Source organism: Delphinus delphis, chromosome 5 (genome assembly GCF_949987515.2).
Source record: "Delphinus delphis chromosome 5, mDelDel1.2, whole genome shotgun sequence".
Taxonomy (NCBI): Eukaryota; Metazoa; Chordata; class Mammalia; order Artiodactyla; family Delphinidae; genus Delphinus; species Delphinus delphis.
In genome coordinates, this window is record NC_082687.1 from 112246592 (window position 1) to 112261249 (window position 14658).

A 14658-nucleotide genomic window follows, 5' to 3' on the forward strand; every position below is an offset into this window, starting at 1 on the left:
TTCATCTTGTTTATGGTTTCCTTTGCTGTGCAAAAAAGCTTTTAAGTTTCATTAGGTCCCACTTGTTTATTCTTGTTTTTATTTCCATTTCTCTAGGAGGTAGGTCAAAAAGGATCTCACTGTGATTTATGTCATAGTGTTCTGCCTATGTTTTCCTCTAAGACTTTTATAGTGTCTGGCCTTACATTTAGGTCTTTAATCCATTTTGAGTTTATTTTTGCGTATGGTGTTAGGGAGTGTCCTAATTTCATTCTTTTAAATGTAGCTGTGAGTTTTCCCAGCACCACTTATTGAAGAGGCTGTCTTTTCTCCATTGTATATTCTTGCCTCCTTTATCAAATATAAGGTGACCATATGTGTGTGGGTTTATCTCTGGGTTTTCTATCCTGTTCCACTGATCTATATTTCTGTTTTTGTGCCAGTACCACACTGTCTTGATTACTGTAGCTTTATAGTGTAGTCTGAAGTCTGGGAGCCTGATTCCTCCAGCTTTGTTTTTCTTTCTCAAGATTGCTTTGGCTTTTCGGGGTCTTTTATGTTTCCATACGTATTGTGAAATGTTTTGTCCTAGTTCCGTGAAAAATGGCATTGGTAGTTTGATAGGGATGGCACCGAATCTGTAGATTGCTTTGGGTAGTACAGTCATTTTCACAAAGTTGATTCTTCCAATCCAAGAAAATGGTATATCTCTCCATCCGTTTGCATCATCTTTAATTTCTTTCATCAGTGTCTTATAGTTTTCTGCATACAGGTCTTTTGTGCACTTAGGTAGGTTTATTCCTAGGTATTTTATTCTTTTTGTTGCAATGGTAAATGGGAGTGTTTCCTTAATTTCTCTTTCAGATTTTTCATCATTAGTTTATAGGAATGCAAGATTTCTGTGAATTAATTTTGTATCCTGCTGCTTTACCAAATTCATTGATTAGCTCTAGTAGTTTTCTGGTAGCATTTTTAGGATTCTCTATATATAGTATCGTGTCATCTGCAAATAGAGACAATTTTATTTCTTCTTTTCTGATTTGGATTCCCTTTATTTCTTTTTCTTCTTCTCTGATTGCTGTGACTAAAACTTCCAAAACGATATTGAATAATAGTGGTTAGAATAGGCAACCTTTTCTTGTTCCTGATCTTAGTGGAAATGGTTTCAGTTTTTCACCATTGAGAATGATGTTGGCTGTGGGTTTGTCATATATGGCCTTTATTGTGTTGAGGTAAGTTCCCTCTATGCCTACTTTCTGGAGGGTTTTTATCATAAATGGGTGTTGAATTTTGTCAAAAGCTTTTTCTGCATCTATTGAGATGATCATGTGGTTTTCTTCCTTCAATTTGTTAATATGGTTTATCACATTGATTAGTTTGCATATATTGAAGAATCCTTGCACTTCTGGGGTAAACCCCACTTGATCATGGTGTATGATCCTTTTAATGTGCTCTTGGATTCTGTTTGCTAGTATTTTGTTGAGGATTTTGCATCTCTGTTCATCAGTCATATTGGCCTATTGTTTTCTTTCTTTTTTTTTTTTTTTGTGGTACGTGGGCCTCTCACTGTTGTGGCCTCTCCTGTTGTGGAGCACAGGCTCTGGACTTGCAGGCTTAGTGGCCATGGCTCACGGGCCCAGCCACTCCACGACATGTGGGATCTTCCCAGACCGGGGCATGAACCCGTGTCCCCTGCATCGGCAGGCGGACTCTCAACCACTGCGCCACCAGGGAAGCCCTATTGTTTTCTTTTTTTTGTTGCATCTTTTGGTATCAGGGTGATGGTGGCCTCATAGAATGAGTTTGGGAGTATTCCTCCCTCTGCTATATTTTGGAAGAGTTTGAGAAGGATAGTTGTTAGCTCTTCTCTAAATGTTTGATTGAATTTGCCTGTGAAGCCATCTGGTCCTGGGCTTTTGTTTGTTGGAAGATATTTAATCACAGTTTCAAATTCAGTGCTTGTGAGTGGTCTGTTCATATTTTCTATTTTTTCCTGGTTCAGTCTCAGAAGGTTGTGCTTTTCTAAAAATTTGTCCATTTCTTCCAGGTTGTCCATTTTATTGGCATATAGTTGCTTGTAGTAAATTCTCATGATCCTTTGTATTTCTGCAGTGTCAGTTGTTACTTCTCCTTTTTCATTTCTAAATCTACTGATTTGAGTCTTCATTTTTTTCTTGATGAGTCTGCCTAATGGTTTTTCAATTTTGTTTATCTTCTCAAAGAACCAACTTTTAGTTTTATTGATCTTTGCTACCATTTCCTTCATTTCTTTTTCATTTATTTCGGATCTGATCTTTATGATTTCTTTCCTTCTGCTAACTTTGGGGTTTTTTGTTCTTCTTTCTCTATTTGCTTCAGGTGTAAGCTTAAGTTGTTTATTTAAGATGTTTCTTGTTTCTTGAGGTAGGATTGTATTGCTATAAACGTCCCTCTTAGAACTGCTTTTGCTGTGTCCCATAGGTTTTGGGTTGTCGTGTTTTCATTGTCATGTGCTTCTGGGTATTTTTTGATTTCCTTTTTGATTTCTTCATTGATCTCATTGTTATTTAATAGTGTATTGTTTAGCCTCCATGTGTTCGTAATTTTTACAGATTTTTTCCTGTAATTGATATCTAGTCTCATAACGTTGTGGTCAGAAAAGATACTTGATATGATTTCAATTTTCTTAAATTTACCAAGGCTTGATTTGTGACCCAAGATATGATCTATCCTGGAGAATGTTCCATGAGCACTTGAGAAGAAAGTGTATTCTGTTGTTTTTGGCCAGAATGTCCTATAAATATCAATTAAGTCCATCTTATTTAATGTATCATTTAAAGCTTATGTTTCCTTATTTATTTTCATTTTGGATGATCTGTGAAAGTGAGGTGTTAAAGTCCCCTACTATGATTGTGTTACTGTCAATTTCTCCTTTTATGGCTGTTGGCATTTGCCTTATGTATTGAGGTGCTCCTATGTTGGGTGCATAAATATTTACAATTTTTATATCTTCTTCTTGGATCGATCCCTTGATCATTATGTAGTGTCCTTCTTTGTCTCTTGTAATAGACTTTATTTTAAAGTCTATTTTGTCTGACATGAGAATTGCTACTCTGGCTTTCTTTTGATTTCCATTCATATGGAATATCTTTTTCCACCCCCTCCCTTTCAGTCTGTATGTGTCCCTACATCTGAAGTGAGTCTGTTGTAGACAGCATATGTAAGGGTTTTAGTATCCATTCAGCCAGTCTATATCTTTTGGTTGGAGCATTTAATCCATTTACATATAAGGTAGTTATTGATATGTATGTTCCTATTACCATTTTCTTAACTGTTTTGGGTTTGTTATTGCAAGTCTTTTTCCTTCTCTTATATTTCCTGCCTAGACAAGTTCCTTTAGCATTTGTTGTAGAGTTGGTATGGTGGTGCTGAATTCTCTTAGTTTTTGCTTGTCTGTAAAAGGTTTTAATTTCTCCATCAAATCTGAATGAGATCCTTGCTGGGTAGAGTAATCTTGGTTGTAGGTTTTTCCCTTTCATCACTTTAAATATGTCCTGCCACTCCCTTCTAGCTTGCAGAGTTTCTGGTGAAAGATCAGTTGTTAACCTTATGGGGATTCCCTTGTATGTTGTTACTTTTCCTTTGCTGCTTTTAATATTTTTTCTTTGTATTTAGTATTTGGTAGTTTGATTAATATGTGTCTTGGCAAGTTTCTCCTTTGATTTATCCTTTATGGGACTCTCTGCACTTCCTGGACTTGATTGACTATTTCCTTACCCATATTAGGGAAGTTTTCAACTATCATCTTTTCGAATATTTACTCAGTCCCTTTTTTTTTCTCTTTTTCTTCTGGGACCCGTATAATTCGAATGTTGGTGCATTTAATGTTGTCCCAGAGGTCTCTGAGATTGTCCTCAATTCTTTTCATTCTTTTTTCTTTAGTCTGCTCTGTGGTAGTTATTTCCACTGTTTTATCTTCCAGGTCATTTATCCATTCTTCTGCCTCAGTTATTCTGGTATTGATTCCTTCTAGAGAATTTTTAATTTCATTTATTTGGTTGTTCATCATTGTTTGTTTGCTTTTTAGTTCTTCTAGGTCCTTGTTAAATGTTTCTTGAATTTTCTCCATTCTGTTTCCAAGATTTTGGATCATCTTTACTATCATTACTTTGAATTCGTTTTCAGGTAGACTGCCTATTTCCTCTTCATTTGTTTGGCCTGGTGAGTTTTTACCTTGCTCCTTCATCTGCTGTGTATTTCCCTGTCTTCTCATTTTGCTTAACTTAATTTGTTTGGGTGTCTCCTTTTCACAGGCTGCAGGTTCGTAGTTCCTGTTACTTTTGGTGTCTGCTCCCAGTGGGTAAGATTGGTTCAGTGGGTTGTGTAGGCTTCCTGGTGGAGGGGACTGGTGCCTGTGTTCTGGTGGATGAGACTGGATCTTATCTTGCTGGTTGGCAGGACCACGTCAAGTGGTGTGTTTTGGGGTGTTTGTGAAGTTATTATGATTCTAGGCAACCTCTCTGCTAATGGGTGAGTTTGTGTTCATGTCTTGCTAGTTGTTCAGCTTAGGGTATCCAGCACTGTAGCTTGCTGGTCGTTGAGTGGAGCTGGGTCTTAGCATTGAGATGGAGGTCTCTGGGAGAGCTTTCGCCATTTGATATTACGTTGGGCTGGGAGGTCTCTGGTGGACCAATGTCCTGAACTCGGCTTTCCCGCGTCAGAGGCTCAGGCCTGACACCTGGCCAGTGCACCAAAAGGGAGAAGAAGAAAGGGAGGGAGGGAGGAGGGAGGGAGGAAGAAAGAAAGAAAAGTGAAAGAAAATATTAAAATAGAAAAAAATTATTAAAAATAAAAAGTAATAAAAAAAGAGAGAGAGAAAAAGAAAGAAGAGAGCAACCAAACCAGAAAACAAATCCACCAATGATAACAAGCTCTAAAAACTATACTAAAAACAAAAAAACAGACAGTCAGAACCCTAGGACAAATGGCAAAAGCAAAGCTATGCAGACAAAATCACCCAAAGAAGCATGCACATGCACACTCAGAAAGAGAGAAAAAGGAAGAAAAAAAAAAAAAAAAATATATATATATATATGTAAAATTTAAAAAGGAAGAGAGCAACCAAATCAATAAATCTACCAGTCATAACAAGCTCTAAATACTAAACTAAGATAAACATAAAACGAGAAACAAACTAGATGCAGAAAGCAAACCTGAAGTCTAAAGTTGCTCCCAACGTCCACTGCCTCAATTTTGGGATGACTTATTATCTATTCAGGTATTCCACAGATGCAGGGTACATCAAGTTGATTGTGGAGATCTAATCTGCTGCTCCTGAGGCTGCTGGGAGAGATTTCCCTTTCTCTCTTTGTTCGCACAGCTCCTGGGGTTCAGGTTTGGATTTGGCCTCGCCTCTGCATGTAGGTCGCCTGAGGGCATCTGTTCCCGCCCAGACAGGACAGGGTTAAATGAGTGGCTGATTCAGGGGCTCTGGCTCACTTAGGCCGTGGGGAGGGAGGGGTACAGATGCGGGGTGAGCCCGCAGTGGCAAAGGCCTGCGTGACGTTGCAGCAGCCTGAGGCGCGCCGTGTGTACTCCCGGGGAAGTTGTCCCTGGATCACGGGACCCTGGCAGTGGCGGGCTGCACCGGCTCCTGGGAGGGGAGGTGTGGATAGTGACCTGTGCTTGCACACAGGCTTCTTGGTGGCTGCAGCAGCAGCCTTAGCATCTCATGCCTGCCTGTCTCTTGTGTTCGCACTGATAGCTGTGGCTCGCACCCGTCTCTAGAGCTCGTTTAGGCGGTGCTCTGAATCCCCTCTCCTCGTGCACCCTGAAACAATGGTCTCTTGCCTCTTCAGCACGTCCAGACTTTTTCCCGGACTCCCTCTCGGCTAGCTGTGGCGCAGTAGCCCCCTTCCAGCTGGTTCATGCAGCCAACCCCAGTCCTCTCCCTGGGATTCCACCGAAGCCCGAGCCTCAGCTCCCAGCCCCTGCCCACCCCGGTGGGTGAGCAGACAAGCCTCTCGGGCTGGGGAGTGCTGGTCGGCACTGTCCATGAATCTCTCCGCTTTGCCCTCTGCACCCCTATTGCTGCGCTCTCCTTCATGTCCGAAGTTCACCACCTCCGCCACCCACAGTCTCCACCCGCAAAGGGCCTTCCTAGTGTGTGGAAACCTTTCCTCCTTTACAGCTCCCTCCCAGAGGTGCAGGTCCCATCCCTATTGTTTAATGTCTATTTTTCCTTTTTTCTTTTGCCCTACCCCAGTATGTGGGGAGTTTCTTGCCTTTTGGGAAGTCTGAGGTCTTCTGCCAGCGTTCAGTAGGTGTTGTGTAGGAGTTGTTCCACATGTAGATGTATTTCTGATGTATTTGTGGGGAGGAAAGTGATCTCCACATCTTACTCCTCCAGCATCTTGAAGGCGCCCCTCTATATTCTCTTTTAAATAACTATCTATAGAAGGCAGAATGGAAACTTGCCCTTTTACTAGTGAAGAAACTAAATTATATTGCTAGTAATGGAGAGACAGAATAGGAACTCTAACATGTGTGTTCTCCACTATTCCACACTCCCTCTTGGAACTCCAGATGTGGTTTAACCATGATTCTGCTAGTATTTTCAAAAGGAAGAATCCTTGTTTGTCCCAACGTTATTCATCTTATTTGCATCACAGCACTCATCTAAAATGAAAATTATTGATTTCATAAAATTCAAATAAGCATATCATAAAAACCATTCCTCTCTTAGAGTGCCCTTTGTAAGCATTAGCTTTTTTACTTATTTGGTCTGAAACAACATCTTGTTTCCCCAAGATGCCCTCATGTCTTGGGTCTTGCCTAAACTTCCTTAGTTTTTTTTTTTTGTAATCTAGAGAAGCATGTGTGCACATGCACACACACACACACGCACAGGAGCACACCACATGCACACGCACATGCAGACGTGTGTACACATGTATGTGTATGTAAAGTTACACCAAAAAAACCCCTCCGAAACAAAATCAACACTTGCCACCCACAGTGCACTCTATTTTTCTTTGCTCTACTTCATGTTTTGAAATACACTGATTGGCAATCCATTAAACAGATTTTAGGACGTACTTGTGCATGATGACCTACAGTTTGAAACACTGGTGTGGAGCTTAATTATTTTAGCTTTTTTGAAAGCATGAGTTTGGAAATCAGATCTAAGTTTGAATTTTTGCTCTTCCTCTTCTTGGCGGTAAGGATCTTTGAGGCAAATCACTTGGCTTCTGAGAATTTTAGTATCTTCATCTATAAAATATAATAATATATGTAAAATATAAAATATAATAATGATATCCATGTCATTAAGCTTCTCTTTCATTCGTTAAGTATTTATTTCTCAGCTCTCATAATCTTTCATCCTTCTTGGTTCTAGTAAGATTTTGAAGAATTTTCATAACTCTTTCTTCTCCCAGGCTAACTCACCATCATATTTAATGTCATTCTCCATATTTGGGGGATTGTATGATTGAAACATTTGATGGGGTTAGACAGGGGAAAAGACCAGTGCCAAAAAGGGAGCTACCATCCAGGAGCGCTAGATGGGCTTCCACTATGGTTGAAATGGATATCTAGAAATAGACTATATAAAGTCGTATCTTTGAAGCAGTCTTATTCTAAGCTTTTTCCCTATGAAATGACCAATGAGCCACCAAATTTCAAGCCACATTGTAAATATTTTTTAATTGATGAAGACTTAGCAAATCCTCATTAAATATTCATCATTTTGGAATTAAAAAGAAAGCCTCTAGGATTTGAGAATAACTCACTAGTAAAACAAGTTTCCTCTTGGGTCATCCATAGTTTGATTTATATATTAAATCAGAAATCTTTGGACATCAAAGACACAGTAAGATCAGTTCAACTGACAAAAGATGACACGTGCTTTGCTTTTCCCCATCTTCATGAAAACTAAATACATTCTTAATTCCATCATAGTGAGTACTCTTAGTTTAGAGCAGCCACCATGAAAGAGGCGGGAAAGGTGCAGATACATTATGGATGAGTATACTGAGTGGGAACTGGATTGGGACTATGTAAACAGGTCATTTTCATTTTGAGTTCGATTTTTTTCCTCCCATTATATAGATGATTCCTTTCACCAGTGTCACTTATGGTAATGGCAGAGTGAAACTGTAAACTGCATTTCATAATTATTTGTATCTCTATATGTGGGCATGTAGTTCCTCTTGAAAAGAGCTCCTCATTTAGGGTGTCTCTGACACAGGAGCCCCGTTATGAGTGGGGGTGGGGTGGAGGTTAGGGAACAAATTTCACTTTCTCTTCTCCATTATTTTCCCATTGATATATCCATTTGCCCTCCATCTTTTTCCTTTAGTATTTTCAAGAACTCATATTTACAATTGCCTCCTTTCAAATATTTAAATTTTAATGTTATTAAGGAAGTTATATATTAAGTTAGTTGTACTTTTCTGACAGACTGGAGGACCCTTAATTCAACGTGTAAGATTTGCGAAGTAGAATAGCCAAAGATTTGAAAAAATCGTGCATGAGTATACGCTAGCGCAGAGGTGATTTTCAATTGTTTAATAAAAAATATTCGGGGGGCTCTCTGGGGACAGAAACTATGTCACTGGTCCTCCCTTAGAACCTAGCACCTAGAGCTAAGTACTTGGTGGGTAACTAGCAAATGCTTGTTGATTAACTGATAAGTTTATATTAATTACAGATTTGTCCTAAGATCCAAAACAATTTAATGCATTTTGATGCAAGCATTTAAGTTTCATGTATGGTTAGCTGTATCTTCTTGAATCTGTTCCTCAACTTTTAAAAATGGACTAGTCTATACATTGTCCATATGTGCCAGAAATGTAACCAATCCTCAAATGGTGGCATAAAATTTTTAGTGGTTCTACCTGGGGTTTCATCCACTAGTTTTATGATCATAGAAAAGCAGTCAATGGGCAAAATATCTCATAGAATCATCAAGAGAAATGGAGAATAGAGCTTATTGCAAAATTTGATTATAGACAAAATGTTATAATATTGCTTTATAAAAATTTAATAGAAGTGCTAAACAAAAAAGATAACTCTGCCCTTTAAGGTTGATTAATGTGCACATGGTTGTTTCAAAGTAGCCTTAAGATCTTATTTTTAAACTACATGGTATATTTAGTCATTTTAATTATATTATATAGAAATAGAATTATTCCAAAAGTTGTAGATCAAAGTGATATCTTGCCTGGGACTCACAGATCTGTAAGCCCAATCAATATTTTGCTCACAATAAACCAGCTCAATGAATATTTCTTGATTGTTTCAAACGACTCAAGTTCATACTCTTTTATCCACGTTAACTTACATAAAGCCAATATCGAAGACTTATCAGTAGTAGCCTGCTTTGGTTGGTCCCCATTCAGGATGCTGCCACAGTAATGATAGCAGGTGGCGGGCCAGCCCTGCGATCCCCAGGTGCAGGAGTACCTGTGGTCCTGGGCCCTGGTGCCAGCACCCGGGCAAGGGCAGCAAGGAAAGCTTGGAAGAGATGGAGGCAGAGACGGCCCTGTTTGAGCAGGAAGTTTTAGGGCTCTGGTAACCAGAATCCCAACTGCTATGCCTGCCGTACCCCAGTGCCCACAGTCCCCATGGTAGAAATGATGCAGTTCCCAGCAGTTCCTGTGCCTGCCCAATGATAGCGACCAACATACTAGCAGGTCCAACAGACTCTCCAGACCTGGGCAGCCACCGTGGCCATAGTGGTTCCTCCCATGGTGGGTGACCCTCCCTTTGTGGTGTACCTCCTTTCCAGGCGCATTTGGCCCCCATGATTGGATTCAACTGGACAGTCCAAAGGCTGGAGAAGCCCTGTTCCTGCCATGAACAGCTGTGGCACCCACCACAGAGGGCTCCTCTCCTGTATCCAGCACTAGTCCCCCACGTGCTACAGAGAGCACATTCTGCTCTTTACTCTGCAGCAGGCAGTCCTCACCCCATGGCCCTGCTGCCCCCTCACCAGGCCCTCGTGGGCCCCCTTTTCTGCCTGGACCCCCTCAACCCCCGGACCACCTCTAATGCTGTCACCAATGGCTCGGGGTCCTGAAGCCCTTCCCTGGGTTCCATGGCTGCTCTGAGGCCTCTCCTAGAAGAGCCAGCAGCATACCGAGAGCTGGGCATCAGCCTGGGGTTGATTCTGGAAGAGAAGGAAGAGGCAGTGGTGGTGGCAGCAGCTGGGCTGGAGGAGGCTAGGGTGCTGGTGGCTGTGAGGGCAGGAAGCACCCCAGCTGGTCCTGGTCTTTGGGCCCTGGCCACCTACCACTGGCCCTGACCATGGATTTGCCTGAGCCCCTGCCCCTCCTGCTGGAAGTAGTGTGCCAGGCTTACTGCCTCCAGCGCACATTCCTTAGCTCCTGGCCTCTGCCCCCTCGCCCTGGCCTTGTGACCCTCTAGATCCCAGAGTCCCTGGGTGAGGACAAGAGAAAAGGAAAGCCAGAGAAATTGACGCAGCATTTGCACCGGCAGCTGGGAGCAGCTGGGAGGACCCCAGCCTGCTGGAGTGGGATGCAGATGGTTTCCGAATCTTCTGTGGGGATCTGGGCAATGAAATGGAGATGCCATCTTGGAACTCACCTTCAGCCCCTTCCCCTTCCCATGCTTCTTTAAGGCTAAGGGGATCTGCGACAAGTGCACTGGCAAGATCATGGGCTATAGCTTCTTCAGCTTTAAGGACCCCAGCAACTATGTGCGCTCTGTGTGTTGAGATGAATGCAAAGTAAGTAGGCTCGCGCCCCACCAAGCTGCGCAAGAGCACGTGGAAGGCCCTGAAACTGGGCCTTGAGTGCAAGAAGCAGAAGAAGAAATTGGGACTGAGATAGGGTCTGTGGCTGAGCACCCGCTTCCTCTTGGCTGGGCGCTGGCTGCTACCCACAGTTCTTTTTGGAAAACCCATAACTATCCACTCACCCATCCTCCCCAAAACCAGTTTCAATAAATTTACGTTCATCCCTGACCCCCCGAAAAAGACTAAAGCAATGATGGGCACATAACAGGTGCTCATGAATGTTTATTTCTTTACCATCATCATCATTGTTTTTCATTGTCATCATTATAAATATTATTTGTAGATAAGACCATTAGACCACAGAGAGGTTAAGTGATTTGCCCAAATTCACACTTCTGGTTAGTAGTGGAGCAAGGAGAAGATTTCATTTCTTATTCCCATCACCATGTTATTCCTGCAGTTGACCACACTGTCTCAAAAAAGGAAAAAAAAAAAGTAGTAGTAGAAGAAGAAGAATTAAAAGATAAAAAGGAACGGAAGAAAGAAAAAGGAAGAAAATCCCCACATTCAGTCAATCACATACAAATGAGAAATATTTAAACTTTAAAACCTTAAAAAGAAATATTTCCAGTATTCTTTAACTCAGTGATAAGGATGTTCTTCCAGTGCTCATCTAAATTCTTTTTACTGTGAATTTAGTTATTTTCCTCCAGGTTTGCTTCAACAGAATTATAATACCAATGTTTTTATTCTCAAACATACTGAGGATATTAACTCACTGCTTAGCCTACTATTTTTCAGATTTAATTAATTCTTGAATTTTTCTCTTAAAATTTTTTTTTGATTTTTGAATCATTTAAAATTTTCTGAGTTTTTTTCACAGTGTTGGTCAGTATTTTGAGTCACTGAGTAGCTAATTAGAATCAGCAACTCTGTCTATCAAAGTATAATTGCTGTCTATAAATCCTATCAGGTAGGGAATACATAAAACTAAGTGAGAATAGCACTTGGCATAGTGCTGTTTTGAGATACAAAATCACTGACAAATTTTTTTGCCATGAAGTATTGGTGGCACAACATATATTCAATATATACACACTCACTCATATACTGTAATTCTGATATTATTAAAAATGAAACTAAACAAGACAAAAGCAAAACCAAGTAAAAAGACGAGAGGAATAAGGACGTGTGTTACTTAATTCCAATGGATACTGAATTTATTCTGTGTTTCCTGTAAACTTGTGAAAAAAGACAAACACATTGAATTATGCAATTTTCCTAAATTAAAGATTAGTGAGAATAAGCATGGTGGCTTTTCCTATTACTGAAATTTTTCCTGTTATTGAACTCAACAATAGTTCATCAAGATAACCCATCTAAAAATAGACACAAGGACATAAATATTGCTCAAATGGACATTGCTTGTATCTGCCTTATGTAAAAATCAAATTTGTAGTAACATTTTATGATTCCGTGAAGCCATTACTGTAGAGAACAGAGATAACATGCCCCAGGTATGTTGCTTTTTGGTGATCTCACTGAATGTCTACTCTGATATTAATCTAGGAGAATGAATAGTTAATGTTTCTGTTAAATATGAGTTTGCCTCAGAACACCTTTTAGCCAGAGCTCAGTAAGCTCATCCTGAGTGTCCTAATAAATGCAGAGAGTGACAATATCTTCTGCTTTGATATAAAAAAGGACCTATGTGCCTCAAATACCATATGTGTGGGAGGCATTACCGGGAAAATACTAAGCTCTGCCCTGTATTTGAACCCAAATACAAAAAGTCTGACCAGTTTTGCATGTCTACCTCCTTCCCACCCCACATCCAACAAAGTGAAAAATATCTAACAACAAAACATCCTTTGGAATGTGGGCTAGTATTGGTAATAGAGTGTGGAAAGCTAAAGAGCGTTAGTGTAGCTCCTATGGGAAATTTGGTTTTTAGAAGCATGACCTGAGGGACTCACCCAAATGAGTTAACTACAAAATACATTCTCAAAGAGTTAGCTGAGCTGTACTATTAAATAGGTTTATTTATCACTTTCCATTTTAAACATGATTAATTTATATGTTAGCTCATATTCACAAGATCAAACATTTTGGTGTTAAGTCCAGTTGCTGCTGAGTTGCTTTTTCTGATAACAATTACCCAACATATTCAATTGCTAATTAAATATATTTTGGGTTAGAAATTCTAAAACCAAAACATTAGCTTGAAGAAAGTTGCTTGCCTTCTGTTTCCTACAGCTGAAGGACATGAATTCAACGATATGATAGCAGTCCCAATTTGACTGTATTTTAAAAGAAGGCAGCTTAAGAATTTACAACATTTATAATTAGAATTTCACCTATTATCATCTGTGTCTTTATAATCACTCTAGTTTTGGTAGTATTAGTGTTACAGAAATCTTGAAGACATATGTATATCCTGAATTCGATTTACATATTATAGACAATTTTGTTTCTGAACTATTCCCTCATATAAAAAATTTTAATCATATTCTTAATGACTTTTTAAATAAATTGCAACTATATTGCAGTGATTTGTAGTAGGATCTTTGTGCCCCCCCCCAAAAAGGTACTTTGTCCTCATAAAATTCTTTTAATTTAGATCCCAGCCTTGTAATTAATTGAGAAGAAACCTGGCCAATTATTGAGAAAATGTTCTATCCTGTTCTGCAGATTTAAATGTTTTCTGTTTGTGTTTTTGTGTGTGTGAAAATGAGGTAGGCTACATTTTGTATTCATGAAAAGAAAAGTATGAAGTAAACTAAGAGAAATAGTTTGGCATTGGAGTCCTCCTTAGAATAATGTCTCCTGAAATTTTTTAAGTTAAATATATATTTGAACTTCATAAGTTTTTAGATTGTGTCAACTATATTCTATTTGAGATGGTGTCTTGTTACCTTTGTTAACTTTTAAAAAAGTTTTTGTCAATATTTATTGAAACATGAACATAGTAAGTTTAGTGTTCTAACAGTGTGGTCTACAGCAAGTTAAAGGTTTCAGCTGAGCTGATGCTGTAGTGACGGGAGTAATATCTCCCAGGTGGGTGATTGAGAAGAGTATCGCAAATGCTCTAACCTTCAGAAAGTTGGTCACTCATGTAATCAAATAAAAATTTTCACCTTTAAAAAGTCTTAATTCTCAAACCTTTCTATTTTAAATTTCATAGAAAGTTACATTCAGAATGCACTGTTGAGATCATTTTCAAGCCAGTCTAGGGTAGGAATTGAGGAAAAGGAAAGGCAACTTCTTACAAGAAACATCTTTAAAAAAAAGAAACATCTTAAAATGCAAAATTATTTAAATATTAGTTTGCTAGGCTATTTCAACAATTCCCAAGGATTGGAACATTTGATTCTTACAGACTGAAAGAATGGATCCACTCTCCAAAACATTTAAGCAATGGCTCATGATACAGAGTAAAAGATTTCTTCCTGTAAACAACGTAGGAAAATCAATAAATGTCATGCTGAAGAATATATAAATTAAAAAAGATATCGGGAAAGGTAAAGGCTCTTAACTATCATCAGGCTTAGTTAGCTCCTTAAAAATTCCTACCCGGGCTTCCCTGATGGCACAGTGGTTGAGAGTCCGCCTGCTGATGCAGGGGACACGGGTTCGTGCTCCGGTCGAGGAGGATCCCACATGCCACGGAGCAGCTGGGCCCGTGAGCCATGGCCGCTGAGCCTGCGCATCTGGAGCCTGTGCTCCGCAACGGGAGAGGCCACAACAGTGAGAGGCCCGCGTACCGCAAAAAAAAAAAAAAAAATCCTACCCAATGGACATACTGCTTTCCCTTCCTTATTTGTTAGAATGAGTTTACTGTTAGTGAAATAGATTACCTCTGTTTAAATCAAATACTTCCTGTTGCCAAGGAGACTGGGTGTTGAGTAATTAACTCAGAAAACAACTTTAAAATATAA

The 14658-nt window shown here is 39.6% G+C and overlaps 1 protein-coding gene and 1 pseudogene across 2 annotated transcripts in view; both read left to right on the forward strand.

Moving 5' to 3' along the window:
- ANK2 (ankyrin 2) overlaps positions 1 to 14658 on the forward strand; it is a 242204-nt gene that overhangs the window by 51141 nt on the left and 176405 nt on the right. The gene's annotated exons all lie outside the window — the stretch shown is intronic.
- On the forward strand, positions 9378 to 10814 carry LOC132425661 (RNA-binding protein 42 pseudogene; annotated as a pseudogene).